This window comes from Prenolepis imparis, unplaced genomic scaffold, assembly GCF_030444845.1.
Source record: "Prenolepis imparis isolate NDT839.2.m4 unplaced genomic scaffold, iyPreImpa1.0 SCAF_3, whole genome shotgun sequence".
Classification (NCBI taxonomy): Eukaryota; Metazoa; Arthropoda; class Insecta; order Hymenoptera; family Formicidae; genus Prenolepis; species Prenolepis imparis.
In genome coordinates, this window is record NW_028141161.1 from 333,171 (window position 1) to 350,390 (window position 17,220).

Genomic DNA, 17,220 nt, shown 5'->3' on the forward strand with positions numbered 1-17,220 from the left:
ACTAAAAATAGTACATAAAAATATTAATTGTTCAACAAAAGTACATATAACTAAAGTTGAGAAAATTAAATGTTATCTTTTTTTATGTATTTGAAGAATATTTGCTATTTCTAATATTGCACAATTAATACAAAACTATCTTAAAATGGTTTTCAGTGAACATCAGCTGTGCAATTCAAGATCGCGAATCGCGGTGTTGTGCGTAGTGAGTGTTTTTTAAAAAATACAGTCAACGACAATTTAACGCAGAACAAAGAACAGAAAGTATATTTTCCACAAGATATGTACACTCTATACAGAACGGCGACGGCAACAATTCCGATCGCGGTGCGAAGAAACGCGGTAATTAATTACAGTCAATTACAGAACTTTTATTTTTACTCACAATTTAATCTTATTAGACCTAACTACAATTCCAAAAACTTGCCAAATCTTAAAAGATATTAATTTTAAAAACAATGATCTTGTACTAACAGTGCAATATATATTCTGTCCAAAATATTAAATACACGAAATATAAAAAGAGATTAACAATTTGAATAATATAGAGAAATTAATAAATGTTATTTAATATAAAATTTTGTAAAATGACACAGGCGCAATATGCAACTAATTAAAAATATTATGAAAAAGCAGCCTCGAAATAAAAGATTATACAATAACTTTTACCTTTATTTTTTAACAGCTTTCATTTTTTTATGATTAAATGATATATTTATATATTATATTCAATTGCATTCTTTTATTCTATGCAAAGAGTAACTTACACAATAAAAAACATTGATGTATCTTGCAATTAAAAGAATTCCTGTACAAAATTAAATACTTGCTAGGATTAAGAAATAACCACTATGCACTAGAAAATATTATATAATGGTAAATATATGCATTTCATTGAAATACATTAAAAGAAAAGCATTTAAAAAAGTATGCAGTAAGTTTTACTCATTATGTATAATAGCAGCAATTATATATTTTTCACTTTGAGGGTGATTTTCTTCATCATTATTGCTCTCTATAGATGTGCAATCCCAAAAAGGTATTTTGTAACATTTTATACGAACTTCATCAATACGAACAAAAGAAACATCATTACTCATTGAGGAACATTTAAAAATTTGCAAGGCTGAAGATGTAATACCAACATCATAAAATTTGTCTACATCTAAAAATTTTTTTACTGCCAGGTAATATAAATTATCTGTCATAAATATATTAATAACGATGCAAACAGATCCATTATGCAAAATACAACAGTTATCACGTATGTCTAAGGTAAGTAAGATTTCATTAAATATGATCTTACGATACTGAACATAATTAGAAGTAAGATTACATGGAAGAGGACCTGCACTATGCTTCATAGATGCATGAATAGAAGACTCCATCTTATGCAGTTCAGTTGTGTGTGTGCCATGATTTTTTATCTCTGCAAATCTATTAGACATTTGTTGGAGAGGAAGACCAGGTTTCCTACAATACTTTCTAAAAATTCTCATATTATTTTCATATGGGAAAGCAGAAAATGTATCGAGAGGACCTAACTGTTGCACATCATTGGCAAGGTGAAGAAGACCATGTATATTATACGAATAAAATCTTGGACCATAAAAATTGTTGCATCTATCCACAAATTTTTTTAATGCAAGATCTGCAAAATTTAAATAAGTCTTTGACGATGATGGAGATACTAAAATTCTAATGGCAGCATGTAAGAAAAAAAAAATGCATGTACATCTGTTTATTAAAAATACCATAGGTTACTACTGGACCTGTATACAGAAGAAATTGACGAAATTCCGTGGCTTTAAATTTTGTGCACATATTAAGATTTGAGACGCCTTGCAAAATCAGATGGACAATATGCTGCAAGTGTTTCTAACCGTGAAGATATAATCGAGATAGATCTTGCAGGGGTAACTTGGAAAACTGTGAGTACTTCCCGCATACCCAAGCAGATAACCATTTTTTCATAACTCCAAGACAAACCAAATGCATATAATCAAAAGGCACTTGCGAAACCATTCCTATAGGTAACATTGATAGCGGACTTGTACCATCTTTATGATGATCTTCATCTAAACCTCTTACATATTCCATCAGTTCGCAAGGAATGATCAATACCACAGAAAATGTAACGCCCTTTACATCGTATTCCAGAAATTTTACATTTAGAACATGGTTGACAAGATACGTGACTTTTATGATTAAGAATAAAAGCACGAGCTGGTGCATCAGCTATAAAACACCTAAGACGTATAGGTAATTTGTTTCTTTTGAAAATTATCCCTCCATTTGCCAATATTTTTTTAATATCTGCAATAAATTTCTCAAAAAATAAATTTCGATTGTATGGTTTTGCAGTGCCTTTATATATTCCTACTATTATTGGCTTCACATGCCTTATATTACTAAGTCTGCATTGAGTTGGCCAAAAATGCACACTTCCTGACTTGTCTAAATTGCACCCATCAGTATGGAAATCAATATCGATTTGACTAGGAAGAGAATCAATTGAAAAACGCGAAAGTACTTCAATAATACTTGTTTCTACATCAAAATGAATATATTCGGTTCTACTTTCGATACAATAATTTTAACTCGTGGAGTATTTAGAAGAGTTCTAACGTCTTTGGGTAAATCACGAAATCAAGAATGGCTTCGTAAAAGGGATAGAATACTATTACCTTGAACATGAGTCAAATGATTGTCTACAAAACAAGATGCCAATTTTTCCTGGAATGATGATTCAATGGAAGAAGTACTGAAAGACGAGGAAGCATCACTATCAGAGAAAAGACTATTATAATCAAAGCTGTTACCCTGAGTATTTATATTATTATTATTACTATAAATATTGTTTTCAAGATTGGCTGTAAAAGAACTACATTCTGTATGCGATGGACCTGGTATATCATCTTGAATATTACTAACCGTATTTGACTGTCTCGTACAATTTTGTGAACAATTTTTATATAAATTGTTTCTAATTTCAGAAATGATATTTTTCTTTTGTCTTAAAGACACATTATGTAAACGTTTACGCGAAATAGAATGTTTGACTATAAATGGTTTCATAATTATTTAGCTGTATTACGTATCCTATATGCAGTTTCCTAGATTTACGTATCCTTCTTCTTACGTATCCTTTCTAATTGGGATGAGAATATGCGATGGAAGGCCCTTCCAAAACTCAGCAACAGACTGCAAACAAGTTTTAATAACTTTTATTTTACACAATAGAAATATTTCCGCGGTTTGCCGCGCGGCAAATAGCGACACATAATCAATATATGATTTGTTTTTATGGAAAGGCAGGAAGTTGATGAAAATAGTGAGGCTCTTGCGATTTTAATATGTATAAAAAAATCCATGAAAAATGAAAGCATTATTTCTATATCTGTCCACAACTGATATAAGTTTAGTAATCGATAAAGTTATTCAAATTTTTAATTTGTTTTTAATCTACCTTTATTTTAATATAATTTTAATAAAATTAAAATTTGCAAGTTATTTTATAAGCATAATTATCATACAATTGTAAGATTCTTGCGAAATTCCGTGGCAGTAATAATACAAACAAGAATATTGGCGGATTTATTAAAATCAGACCTTATCTGGTAAAATCAGAAAACACAGGAGGGCACAAAGAAAGAGAAGCGGAGAAGCACACCTTCAATGACCCGGCGGGCTAACTCAGTAAGGAACTTGAATAACACAGAACAAACACAGAAATAGCCCTAAAAAGAGCTGTTTGAATCAATTTAGAGGAAACGCTAGTAGATATACTAGGCGGGTTCTAACACAGGGGCAATGAGGGGGGGAGGGGAACACAGGGCGCGGGGGAATGACGTCACGCGGGGAGGGGGAGCGTCCGCGATGTACCGCGATGTACCGCGAGGGGTCCGCGGGGTGGGGAGGGGGGGAGCGTCGGCGATTTTGGTGCCGGGTCCGCGAGGGGTACGCGAGGGGTCCGCGGGGAGGGAGGAGTGTCCGCAATGTACCGCGAGGGGTCCGCGGGGAGAGGGAAGCGTCCGCGATTTTGGTGCCGGGTCCGCGAGGGGTCCGCGAGAGGTCCGCGGGGAGGGGGAAGCGTCCGCGATGTTAGGGTCCGCGAGGGGTCCGCAGGGAGAGAGGAATCGCGAAAGACCGCGTGGAGCTTGATGGGTGAGGGGTCCGCGCGGAGAGAGGAACGCGAAGGAGAGCGCGAGGCGAACATGAGAGAGAGATGACGCACGCGAAGGAGAGAGATAGCGGTCGCGAGATAGTGCGAGATGGAGAGGTAGCGAGATGACGCGAAGGAGAGCGCGAGGCGCACGCGAGCGAGATATCGCAAGAGAGGCGTATATGCAAGAGTGAGAGAGATAGCGGTCGCGAGAAAGAGAGAGATGTCGCGAGGCGCACGCGAGAGAGGTAAGGCGGCGAAGGAGAACGCAAAGAGAGAGGCGCACGCGAGAGAGTTTTTTTTTAATTAATATTTTTTTTTCTTTTAATATTTTTTTTAAATTAATATTTTAGGATTAGGAAGGGGAGAGAGGAATTTTAAAATAAATACATTTATTTTTTAATATTTAAAATAATGTTTATTATATAACTGTGTGTGTGTGTGTGAATTTAAAATATAAAATATAAAATATAAATTAATATAAAATATAAAATATAATAATACAATAATAATAATATAAAAATATAAAATATATACAGCAGCGCGATGGTCGCTGCGAGGTGGTGGGGCGGTGGCTGCGAGGCGGAACTCCTACATGACAGAAATTTTTTATTAAATAAATTATTAATTATTTTATGGGTCATTTTATTATTTTATTAATTTATAAATGAAAAGAAATACTTACAACAATTATTCCACCTCAGAGGATTCTCTATGCTCAGCATAAAATCTAGAAACGTTCGACTCGAATTGGAGAGAGCGGTTTTTCGGATCATCCCATAGTTTCATAGCCCATAGTTGATATTTTAGAGCATCAGTATGAGGTTTTTTCAAACCGATTTCACGCCCATGTATCGCCTGCACGATTGAAGTTACCCGAGTGTTTATCGATAGTGCCGAAACATTGGTATCTGCACCGAAGAAACGTTTGCGTAGCGCTTTTCTTATTTCTTCAAGTCGCATGATTCGAGCTGTCCGTGACTGCAAATTTCCAATTAATAATTTCTTGGGGTTGATTTTCATTCCGTAAATTCTCATTAGTTCTTGTGGACATTGTCCTTCTAACAAGTCGATACAACCATCGCAATCTGGCTCCCACATACAGTAAAACGTTTTATCAATTTCATGTGGATGCAATCCGATTAAATCACATTCTTTCAGCTCAGCAACACAAGTTGTTCCACTAATTCAATGTATTCCTCCAGAGTTAACATCTTTACAACACTTGCAGAATTATATATTTTACGTTTAATACTTTCACACAACACTTGAGTACAAGTCTGCTACTCTATGACACGATACACATATTATAGTGTTGCTCCGCTCTTGATTTTTGATTCCACATCTCATGTCTTCTTCTAACTAGAGTATCATCTACCTCAGCATTTTTCTACATCTCCAGAGAGTTTTGTCGACTATGTATATCAGACAGGGAAGAAATAATTAAACACAGTTTAACAGTAAAATAATTTATTTGTTGCAAGCATTATAAATAATTTCATTTATAGCACAAGTTATCAATTCACAATCTATAAGTGATTCGCTATTAAACATATTACTATCACGTATCGCCTTTGCGGCATTGCTCACATCACGGATATTATCACATTGCAAAATATTTACAAATTGCTTAAATTTTTCATTAACACTATGAGTATTCTCACACAGCCAGGAATACATATGATCAATACATTTTTCGAAATCGAATAAATGTAGTAACGTTGATGGTTTCATGTACAAAGAATTATCAGATGATGTAATTTTTATAATTTTTGAAGTATACATGTTAACCGCTTCGAGTGTCAGATCACTAATCCATAGCGGAGTTTCAGTTAGCTGCTCAATATCTGCTCGTTTCCGCATTAGAGATTTCTATGTTTCAATGGGCTATATTATTTGATTGCCTCGATTATCACCGAGAGCCAATTCCACATAGGATATTATTCCGACGCTGATTCCTATTTCCAAATATTTGTATGATGTTGGTGTTAAGACGTATCTTCTTCCAAGTATACGAGCCGCACGATGAGATGAAGCGCTACAAAAATTTTATTGAAAATAATTATTTAACAAAAAAAAAGTTGTTTATTGAAAAATTCATTTAACAGATAATATTGAAACTTACTTGTCACATTTCTTCTTGCACAAAACATTGCTCTCTTGTACTGGAACGTAATAATTCATGCTGGCGGAGTACATTTTAAAAGAACCTTTTCAATCGAGTGATCAATGTGATACTAAATTATTTTTAAATTTTATCCATAATATCCATTGTGATGGGGTGGGGATTATTGCTGATCCAATATTATTTTCAACCAATCAAAGCACCGATGCACAGCTGCTGCTATGACATCAGTCCCAGGTGTTCTAAATGCAGCATATTGTCACGTCCGGCTACTTAAATTTTTTCACTCTTATGCAAAATAATTCTAAGTTCTTATAACACCGTTCGAAATGCGCGCCAATGCCGGCCATGACATCTAACTCCGCCTAGTGCCTGAGCGCGGCGCTCCGCAGCACCTGGGAACTTCCCTACCACGGCAACTCCCTACCCTAGAGAGTTCCCCCACTCTCGGCCGCCGCAACCGAGCTGCCGAAAACCGAAGGACCTCAGAGCGAGCCCAGAGGAGCTCAGTTCTAATCGCGCCGTCAAGCAGAGCAGTCACTTTTAAGACTCTCTCCGAATTCTAAAATTCAAATTCTAACTCTAAGATTCTAATTCTAATTCTAAGACTCTAATTCTAACTTTAACTCTAAGATTCTAACTCTAAAATTTAACTTAGATATTTTGTATTACTCATAGTGTTATACTAGAATAAAAGTGTTATATATATATATATTCTAAATTCATTCTAAATTAGTTCCAACCTCGTGTATCTCCAAGCCTATATTATTTCTAAAACGCATCTCGAATTCTCTCGCCTGCACATGCCGAATAATCCATTCCTAACAAATTATTATTCTATAACATAGAAATATTTTCTGAACCTCGTAGTGATTATTCAGAGAGGACGAACCGCTCATAATCTCTCGCCAAAAGCAACAACAAACAGTGAGGACCGCCGCACGTTAATTATTGCAGAAGCGAAACGACGTTCAGAACGTTTAAATTTTACAATGCCTAAAACACGCGTCAAGTAATTCATTCCTAACAAATTACTATTCTATAACATAGAAATATTTCCTGAACCTCGTAGTGATTATTCAGAGAGGACGAACCGCTCATAATCTCTCGCCGAAAGCAACAACGAACAGTGAGGACCGCCGCACGTTAGTTATTGCAGAAGCGAAACGACGTTCAGAATGTTTAAATTTTATAATGCCTAAAACACGCCGTGCAGGAAGAAAGAATCAACTACGGCGTATAACAGCACGACTACATCGCACTGAATCAACACGTGGTCTCTCTAATTTCATTGGAATCGACTATCATAACGACGCGGAATACGATAGATTGTTCGGCGACTCCGTGCCTTTTAGCATTAATAATAATAATAATAATCACGCGGACGTTAAATTACGGGAGTGGCCTACGCAATTGCACGCGATCGAAATCAAGAATTCCAAGGTGCCATTGAACGACATCCCGGACAACGATCCACGCCGTACAAGGTATCTGCAGAAAGGTCTGGCATCCTGTACACCCTCTACAACGCGGGTACCCCGGATCATCGCCATCCAGTCGTTGTCCATTCCTTGGAAATTAAATAAGGTAGGTGCTCAAGATATTTCTTTACAACACGAGCCTCCCTTCTGCCCGGGAACCCGCGAAATACAAGAATCTATTTCGGAAACTACGTCTACGCATTTTTGAATCACTTAACAATAATAACTAATAAATTCTCTTGCAATTTTAGAAATATTAGCTTACCACGTGGTTTCCAGAATATTCTCTGCGCGTCTTAAATTTTCTCATCTCCCAAAAAGAGAAATCGTGCGAAACCTTTTTTTTTATCAAGGGTCAGTTTATGGCCCTCATAAAACTGCAGTAGGTATCCTACAGTCAACCCTTTGGAAAATTCTAAATCTTTCCAGAATATCTAGAAACTTCGTGAACGTGTTAGAACATTCAAATCGACCTCATGGCAATTATTCATTTTAACTAACATTAGTTTAAACAATCAACTCCTGTGTCCAATAATACCGTCACACTTGGACATCCCCACCACTTTGCTTCTCCCCGAGGATGATTCCGAGGAAGAAACTATTGAAGAAACCCTAAATAACCTCCCGTATTGCCAACGGATAATCGGTTTTATTAATAAGGAAACAAGTGCCGCTCTCTGTACGGATTGCCATATGCGTTTACCTATTGGCGTGCAATCTGAGTGGTTAACTTGCGCTAAGCATCTCCTCGTTATCGGCGACGTACCGACCGGAGTCGTTTGCTCAGTCTGCAATTTTTACCGACTGTCGAAAACACGTGACATCGACCACCCTTGTTATCATTGCCAACGAGCTTACCTTCTGTACCGCCGTGGTGAAGAACCCTACCGTATCGACTCGGATGGTAATACAGTAATCACTATTTTCCACTCCGTCAACGATTCACTCGAACGATTCCGCGGATACATGGACTGATTCGTCAGTAATCGAACCTATACGAAACGCTCCCTTTCTCCCAAAACGCAACCGTGACCATAAAGGAAATACCTGTCGTCGTGGGTATCCCCGGAGTAATTCCGAAATACGACGTAGTCCGCCCCGCAGTTCGAGTTCGTAGGTCGCGATTTAAATTTCGTAAAATTTACGCCGCAACTGCACCCCCGGACGTAACAATATTCAAAATTTTCAAGCGCCGATGCGCGGCTGCTATAACATCATCCTCAAATGAAATGTTAGAATTATTGTCAAGGTCAAAATGTGCAAAATGCAACATATACAAAATTTTCAAGTGCCGATGCACGGCTGATATCACCTTGAGACGAATCTTGCGAAATGTGCTAAAATGTATCACGAGCGCCAATGCACCGGCTGCTGTCATCCCCCAGGTGTTCACAATTAGTTGATTAGCAAAATGTGCAAAATCGCAATTTTCAAACATAGCTGCATGGTCGCTATGACATCATCCTTAATGAAATATTAGACGCAAAATGTATCAATTTCAAGGCCGATGAGCCGCACGTGACAAAATCGCAACATACTCGAGTTTTTCAAGTGTCAGTGATCAAATAAAAATGCTGGTAAGGAGGCATACTCTGTCAGTATCTTTGTCAGAGGTTCAAGAAGTGCATCTCGAGTAAAGAAATATGGCACAATTGGAAGCAAGTTTGTTGGAGCAAGCCACAAGGGTGAATTCGGTGGAAGAATATATTGTGTGGGAGCAGTAATGTGACGAATACATCGAATCACTGGAAGAACAAAGTCGAATAAAACGTCCACGATTACCGATCGGAGTTCGACAATCGCTTGTCTCCCAAATCGCGCATCTCGAAGGGTTGAAGAATTCGGTACGCAGACGTTTTGTACACGCAGGTGCCGGAAGCAGTTCGCGAGACATCGGACTCATATGGCGAGAGATTGATACGGCGTTCGAGTGCCGCATCTTGACTGGTGCGGTGATAAAAAGCAATCACATCGAACCTCGTCAATTTTTAGAGGAGGCCAAAGACATTGTGATCAGATACGTGCAAAAAGTATTGCAAAAATACCCTAGTGTGAAAGTGAACACTATGTTTAATGGCGAGTTCATGTCGGGCGATAAGCGTGCTAATAAAACTATCAATACGAAAAACTTTGAAATCTTTCGCACCTCCGATTTACATGATTAATACGATCACCGCGTTATCGAGCCCACGCTAGCATCGCTAGAAGAATTTCAAGAACGTGATAGTGGTTGGGCATTGTCGCGAATAAACAATTTGACTATAAATATAAACAAGTATAATCCAATGCGCGCGGGATGTCACATTAAATTGCCGCGAGAAATAATTATGAAGAGAGCAGTGGTGAATGTGCAATCAAAAGACAATGCATGTTTTGCGTGGGCAGTTGTCGCTGCTCTATACCCTGCTGAAAGAAATGTGGAACGGGAATTTTTCATATCCCCATTACACAACAAGTGTTGAATCTCCAGGACATTGAATTTCCAGTGACTGTGAATCAAATTAAAAAGTTTGAAGTTCATAATAACATTTCGATAAATGTGTACAGCATCGAAGAAAAGAACATTGTCTCGATACGTCTTTCGGAGCAAAAGAAAGACAAGCATGTCAACCTACTTTACGTGGAAGATCACAACAGCGTAGGTCATTTCGCATGGATCAAGAATCTCTCCCGGCTCGTGAACTCGCAATTGAGCAAAAACAATGACAGAAAATATATCTGCGATCGGTACGTATATTTATTGCGATAAAATTATATATTAAATAATCATAAAATAATTATAAAGTGTTTATAATTGCTATTATCTTTTACAGATGCATGCATTATTTCGAGTCTGAGGACAAGTTGCAGACACATATGGTAGACTGCGGAGAGATGAATGACTGCGCTATCCGATTACCGACCGATAAGGACAAGTGGCTCGCGTTCAACAACTTTAATCGCAAAGAGCGACTTCCTTTTGTCGTATATGCTGACCTCGAATGTGTGCTGACAAAGACGAATAAGAAGGAAGAAGAAAAGAATTTATACCAACATCACCAAGTATTTTGTATAGCATATTATGTACATTGCTCATATGACGATTCGTTATCCGAGTATTATTCTCGTCGTAGTGTAGATTGCATTTCGTGGTTTTCCGAAATACAAAATTTAGCGATACGCGTAAAGAATATTTTAGCAACTAACATCCCCATGGTAAATTTTACATCAGACGAGCGGGAAGAATTTCATAGCGCAACGCATTGTCATATATGTGAGAAACCATTCACGCAAGATGACGATACACGCGTACGCGATCATTGCCATCTGACCGGACGATACAGAGGTCCAGCACACTCAAATTGCAACTTAAATTATAAAAACTCTTTTTGTATTCCAATAGTATTTCATAATTTATCCGGTTACGACTCACATTTCATAATTAAGGAAATAGCTACAGCGTTCGAAGGGGGAATCGAATTACTTCCAATAACTAAAGAAAAATATATATCATTTACAAAAACTGTCAATAGTACCAACGATGACACAGATTGGAAAGCTTGCATAAAATTACGTTATATCGATTCATATAAATTTCTCAATACTAGTCTAGACAAATTGGCATCATTTCTAACAAGTAACACTACTCCAGTGCCATTCGCCGATATTCTTGAAACTTTGCACACACGTAGTACATCGAAAAACATTAAACACGTGTTTTTTAATTTTGGCTGACAAGGCGTATTAAGGTCGGGTAAAGTACCACTATCTTGCCTTCACTGGTCGGGTATAGTATCACTATCTTGCCTTCACTGGCTGGGTAGCCTTCCCATTGTCTGCGTATTTTTGAGATCGCTAATGACGATTTTGACATTAGTTTAACGAGATTCAGAATGGCAAATACAAAATGGTGGACAAAATCGCAGAAGTTTCAAAAACTTTATTTAACGCCACTTGCGAAGTTTATTAGATACATGATTATGATTTTGGCAACAGTTATATCAATCTAGAGGTGGCGGATGAAAAATTCAATATGACGCATCCAAATGGCGGAAACTGAAGGCAATGGGAAGGTCTACCCAGCCAGTGAAGGCAAGATAGTGGTACTATACCCGACCAGTGAAGGCAAGATAGTGGTACTATACCCGACCAGTGAAGGCAAGATAGTGGTACTACACCCGACCAGTGAAGGCAAGATAGTGGTACTACCCGAACAGTGAAGGCAAGATAGAGATTTGACCCGGCCACTGAAGACAAGGTGCGGCCTTCTCCATATACTTGAATTTTAATTCCCCATATCTTGGTGAAAAGAAAAGGATGGAATTAAAAATATTGCCTTCATTTCACGTATCTTTTGCAGTAGTGAGGAGAAGCATTATAGTCTGGAGCAAAAAAGTGTTGTATACATAAAGATTCGTTGCACCAAGCGCATTTTATGATGGAAATGTTTGTGCAAAACCTACAGTGTGTACCACAATTCTCGAAGCAGTATTCCACAGGTGTTGCACATTTTTCTGGTTTTTCTGAAGTATACCCGCTTTTTCACCAAGCGTATTTGAATAAATTTACAAATCTTGGTGATGAGAACTGGTTATGAATCAATGACTGAATCTTTAAGATGTTATTCCTCAAATGTAAATTGATGTCGCAGTTATATAGTATGATAAAGTCCGAGAAATGTTTAAGAAAGTTCTTCCATGGTCTGAATGTATAAACATCTAATGGTTGGATCATACCAGTTGTCCCTGCGGGAATAGTTAAAATTTTGACTCTTTTGCCACGCTTATCTATAACATCGAACTTTTCTTCCGTTTGTCCAGTCCAAGAGTCTAAACATAGAGCCGATGCTTCATTAACATTAGGCAAAAAAGCATCGACAAACCATTTTACAGCAAGATCTGATGAAAGTTTTCCAGATTTTGAAGCAAGCACAAGAATATTTTCAGCTTTATAAATATTGTTTCTGACGATCGGACCAAATTTACCTTGTGTCTCTTGTAACACTATTAGCAAAGGTGATTTTAAGACCCCACTTGCAGATATAAAAGGCTGTATAGTGTAGCTGTAAGTCAGTGAATTTATAGATTGAGCTAAGCATTCAACTTTCAAACTACCCTTAAATGACAATGTACGCCCTGCATGTGATTGTAAATTAAAGCCTGATTGATCAGAATTGAATACATTATCTTCTCCTATAGATAATATTTCTGATCTCACTGTTGCAACGAATTCATTACTCTTCTGTACGAGAGTTTCTTTACTCGTTATCTGGGTTTTCGTAACAAACTTGTTAATCTTTCTAGATACTATTCCATGTCTCACTTTGAAAGTATGGATCCATTTGAAAGAAGCAGAGAAGAGTTTATTTGATAGTTTAACATCATCCCTTGCTTTCAAAGCCCATCTTTTCAACTCTAAATCATGAACAGGTAGTGATTTTTCCATTGCATTTTTGAATTGATCTAAAACATATGTACTGATACGAAACAATTTCTCATTCCTTGTGCCTCCCTCCGCTACTTGTGTTTCCTACCTGTACAACGTTTTTTTATCTGGAACCCTCTTAAATCTACTTTTTACCGTACTAAAGCTCATGTTACCATTTTTAGCAGATCGCCAAAACTTGACCGCTCTGTTTTTATAATCAACGTCTATCTCAACTTTCAGTTTTTTATCATCTTGAACAACACATTCAAAGTCATCTTCAAAATCGTCATCGACTTCAACAGCATCAGGTATTACGCTGTCATCATTACAACACAATGTTTCGTAAGTTTCAGTGAACACGTTGGAACCAACAGAAGATTTAATGAGATCTTCCAAATAAGCTGCAAATGATCTTTCATCTTCTGTCACAATCGATTCAACATCATACTGCGAATCACTGAAACTATGTGTTAGTAAACGAAGAATATTTTTTGGATTCATAGACATGTTTTGATGAATTTTTTCGAGAAAACCGCAGAGCAAGAATAGTACTTAACGTTATTACAATTAATAACAAATAGTAGGGAAACAGCTGATGAAAACCTATTTGTTGTAAATTGTATTCAAAGAGATACACAATGTAGAAAATATAAAAGCCGTGCTGTGAAAACGGCCGATGAAAAACTAATTGTTATCAATTGTAGTTCGAAAATACGTAATGAAAAAAGATAATACTTCGTGAATATAACTTATTGTAATCAGAAGCCTGTCGTATTGCTCCCTGATTTCAACCTTTAAAAACGATTGATGAAACCTTATTCGTTATGAATGGTATTAGCAAAAGTTGCAATAATGATAATGAAATGCGGTAAAAATATAATTAATTTTGACAATATATGTGCAAATTGTGGTATCGTAAGCATGTTAGACGAAACTTGAACACATAAGTTACCATCGGCCGTTCTGATTACTATATGTCAAATTGTATAATTGAAAACATTAAAAAGACCTAATAATCCCGTCTTCATAAGGTTCAATTTCTTAAAATTTCGTGATGTGCTTATTGTTTCCGTTATTTGAAAGAAGGGTATTAAGAAGTTTGCCCACCGATATTTGCCCAGTCACATTTTGACATCCTTCGTAAGACTATTATTAAATTTGCCATTTTTCATCAGCCACCTCTACATTGATATAACTGATGTCAAAATCGTCATTAACGATCTCAAAAACACGCAAACAATGAAATTATGATAGAGAAATGTCGTAAAAGCTGTAAGAGAATGACACTCATGAGTAGCGTTAGTTAGCATTGTGCTAAATGGTGTTAAACTTTCGAATGCGTTTTCTAACCTTAAAACGCCATGTTAGCCAAAATAAAAAAACACGTGTTTAAGTTTTGCGACGTACTACGTGTGTGCAAAGTTTCAAGAATATCGGCGAATGGCACTTGAGTAGTGTTACTTGTAAGTAAAGATAAACTCAAAAATTTAAAATCAAAATTTCAAAATTTATCTACCGAAAATTTCAATTTATTAACACGGAAAGGTGTCTTTCCGTATGAATACATCAACTGTTTTGAAAGATTACATGATACATGTCTACCACCGCGCGAATCATTTTACAGTTCCTTGACCGGCGACACTGTATCCGAGAACGATTATGCGCACGCTGAAAACGTATGGGAGCGATTCTCCATTCGAACGCTGGGCGAATATAGCGATCTGTATATAAAAAGTGACGTCTTGTTATTAGCCGACATTTTTGAAAATTTCCGGGATAAATGTATCGAGAGTTATGGGCTCGACCCCGCGTATTACAATACTCTCCCCGGGTATACGTGGGACGCCATGTTAAAGCACACAAAAATTACGTTCGAATTAATTACAGATGTTGACATGGTAATGTTTATCGAACGCGGTATACTGTTACGTCCGGGGGTGCAGTTGCGGCGTAAATTTTACGAAATTTAAATCGCGACCTACGAACTCGAACTGCGGGGCGGACTACGTCGTATTTCGGAATTACTCCGGGGATACCCACGACGACAGGTATTTCCTTTATGGTCACGGTTGCGTTTTGGGAGAAAGGGAGCGTTTCGTATAGGTTCGATTACTGACGAATCAGTCCATGTATCCGCGGAATCGTTCGAGTGAATCGTTGACGGAGTGGAAAATAGTGATTACTGTATTACCATCCGAGTCGATACGGTAGGGTTCTTCACCACGGCGGTACAGAAGGTAAGCTCGTTGGCAATGATAACAAGGGTGGTCGATGTCACGTGTTTTCGACAGTCGGTAAAAATTGCAGACTGAGCAAACGACTCCGGTCGGTACGTCGCCGATAACGAGGAGATGCTTAGCGCAAGTTAACCACTCAGATTGCACGCCAATAGGTAAACGCATACGGCAATCCGTACAGAGAGCGGCACTTGTTTCCTTATTAATAAAACCGATTATCCGTTGGCAATACGGGAGGTTATTTAGGGTTTCTTCAATAGTTTCTTCCTCGGAATCATCCTCGGGGAGGAGCAAAGTGGTGGGGATGTCCAAGTGTGACGGTATTATTGGACACATAGGAGTTGATTGTTTAAACTAATGTTAGTTAAAATAAATAATTGCCATGAGGTCGATTTGAATGTTCTAACACGTTCACGAAGTTTCTAGATATTCTGGAAAGATTTAGAATTTTCCAAAGGGTTGACTGTAGGATACCTACTGCAGTTTTATGAGGGCCATAAACTGACCCTTGATAAAAAAAAAAGGGTTTCGCACGATTTCTCTTTTTGGGAGATGAGAAAATTTAAGACGCGCAGAGAATATTCTGGAAACCACGTGGTAAGCTAATATTTCTAAAATTGCAAGAGAATTTATTAGTTATTATTGTTAAGTGATTCAAAAATGCGTAGACGTAGCTTCCGAAATAGATTCTTGTATTTCGCGGGTTCCCGGGCAGAAGGGAGGCTCGTATTGTAAAGAAATATCTTGAGCACCTACCTTATTTAATTTCCAAGGAATGGACAACGACTGGATGGCGATGATCCGGGGTACCCGCGTTGTAGAGGGTGTACAGGATGCCAGACCTTTCTGCAGATACCTTGTACGGCGTGGATCGTTGTCCGGGATGTCGTTCAATGGCACCTTGGAATTCTTGATTTCGATCGCGTGCAATTGCGTAGGCCACTCACGTAATTTAACGTCCGCGTGATTATTATTATTATTATTAATGCTAAAAGGCACGGAGTCGCCGAACAATCTATCGTATTCCGCGTCGTTATGATAGTCGATTCCAATGAAATTAGAGAGACCACGTGTTGATTCAGTGCGATGTAGTCGTGCTGTTATACGCCGTAGTTGATTCTTTCTTCCTGCACGGCGTGTTTTAGGCATTATAAAATTTAAACATTCTGAACGTCGTTTCGCTTCTGCAATAACTAACGTGCGGCGGTCCTCACTGTTCGTTGTTGCTTTCGGCGAGAGATTATGAGCGGTTCGTCCTCTCTGAATAATCACTACGAGGTTCAGGAAATATTTCTATGTTATAGAATAGTAATTTGTTAGGAATGGATTACTTGACGCGTGTTTTAGGCATTGTAAAATTTAAACGTTCTGAACGTCGTTTCGCTTCTGCAATAATTAACGTGCGGCGGTCCTCACTGTTTGTTGTTGCTTTCGGCGAGAGATTATGAGCGGTTCGTCCTCTCTGAATAATCACTACAAGGTTCAGAAAATATTTCTATGTTATAGAATAATAATTTGTTAGGAATGGATTATTCGGCATGTGCAGGCGAGAGAATTCGAGATGCGTTTTAGAAATAATATAGGCTTGGAGATACACGAGGTTGGAACTAATTTAGAATGAATTTAGAATATATATATATATAACACTTTTATTCTAGTATAACACTACGAGTAATACAAAGTATCTAAGTTAAATTTTAGAGTTAGAATCTTAGAGTTAAAGTTAGAATTAGAGTCTTAGAATTAGAATTAGAATCTTAGAGTTAGAATTTGAATTTTAGAATTCGGAGAGAGTCTTAAAGGTGA

General features: G+C 37.5%; 1 pseudogene; it reads right to left on the reverse strand.

Annotated features, from left to right (window-relative positions):
• Positions 1–941: 941 nt before the first annotated feature.
• Positions 942–13,684, reverse strand: LOC145933761 (uncharacterized; annotated as a pseudogene).
• Between the last annotated feature and the right edge of the window lie 3,536 nt (positions 13,685–17,220).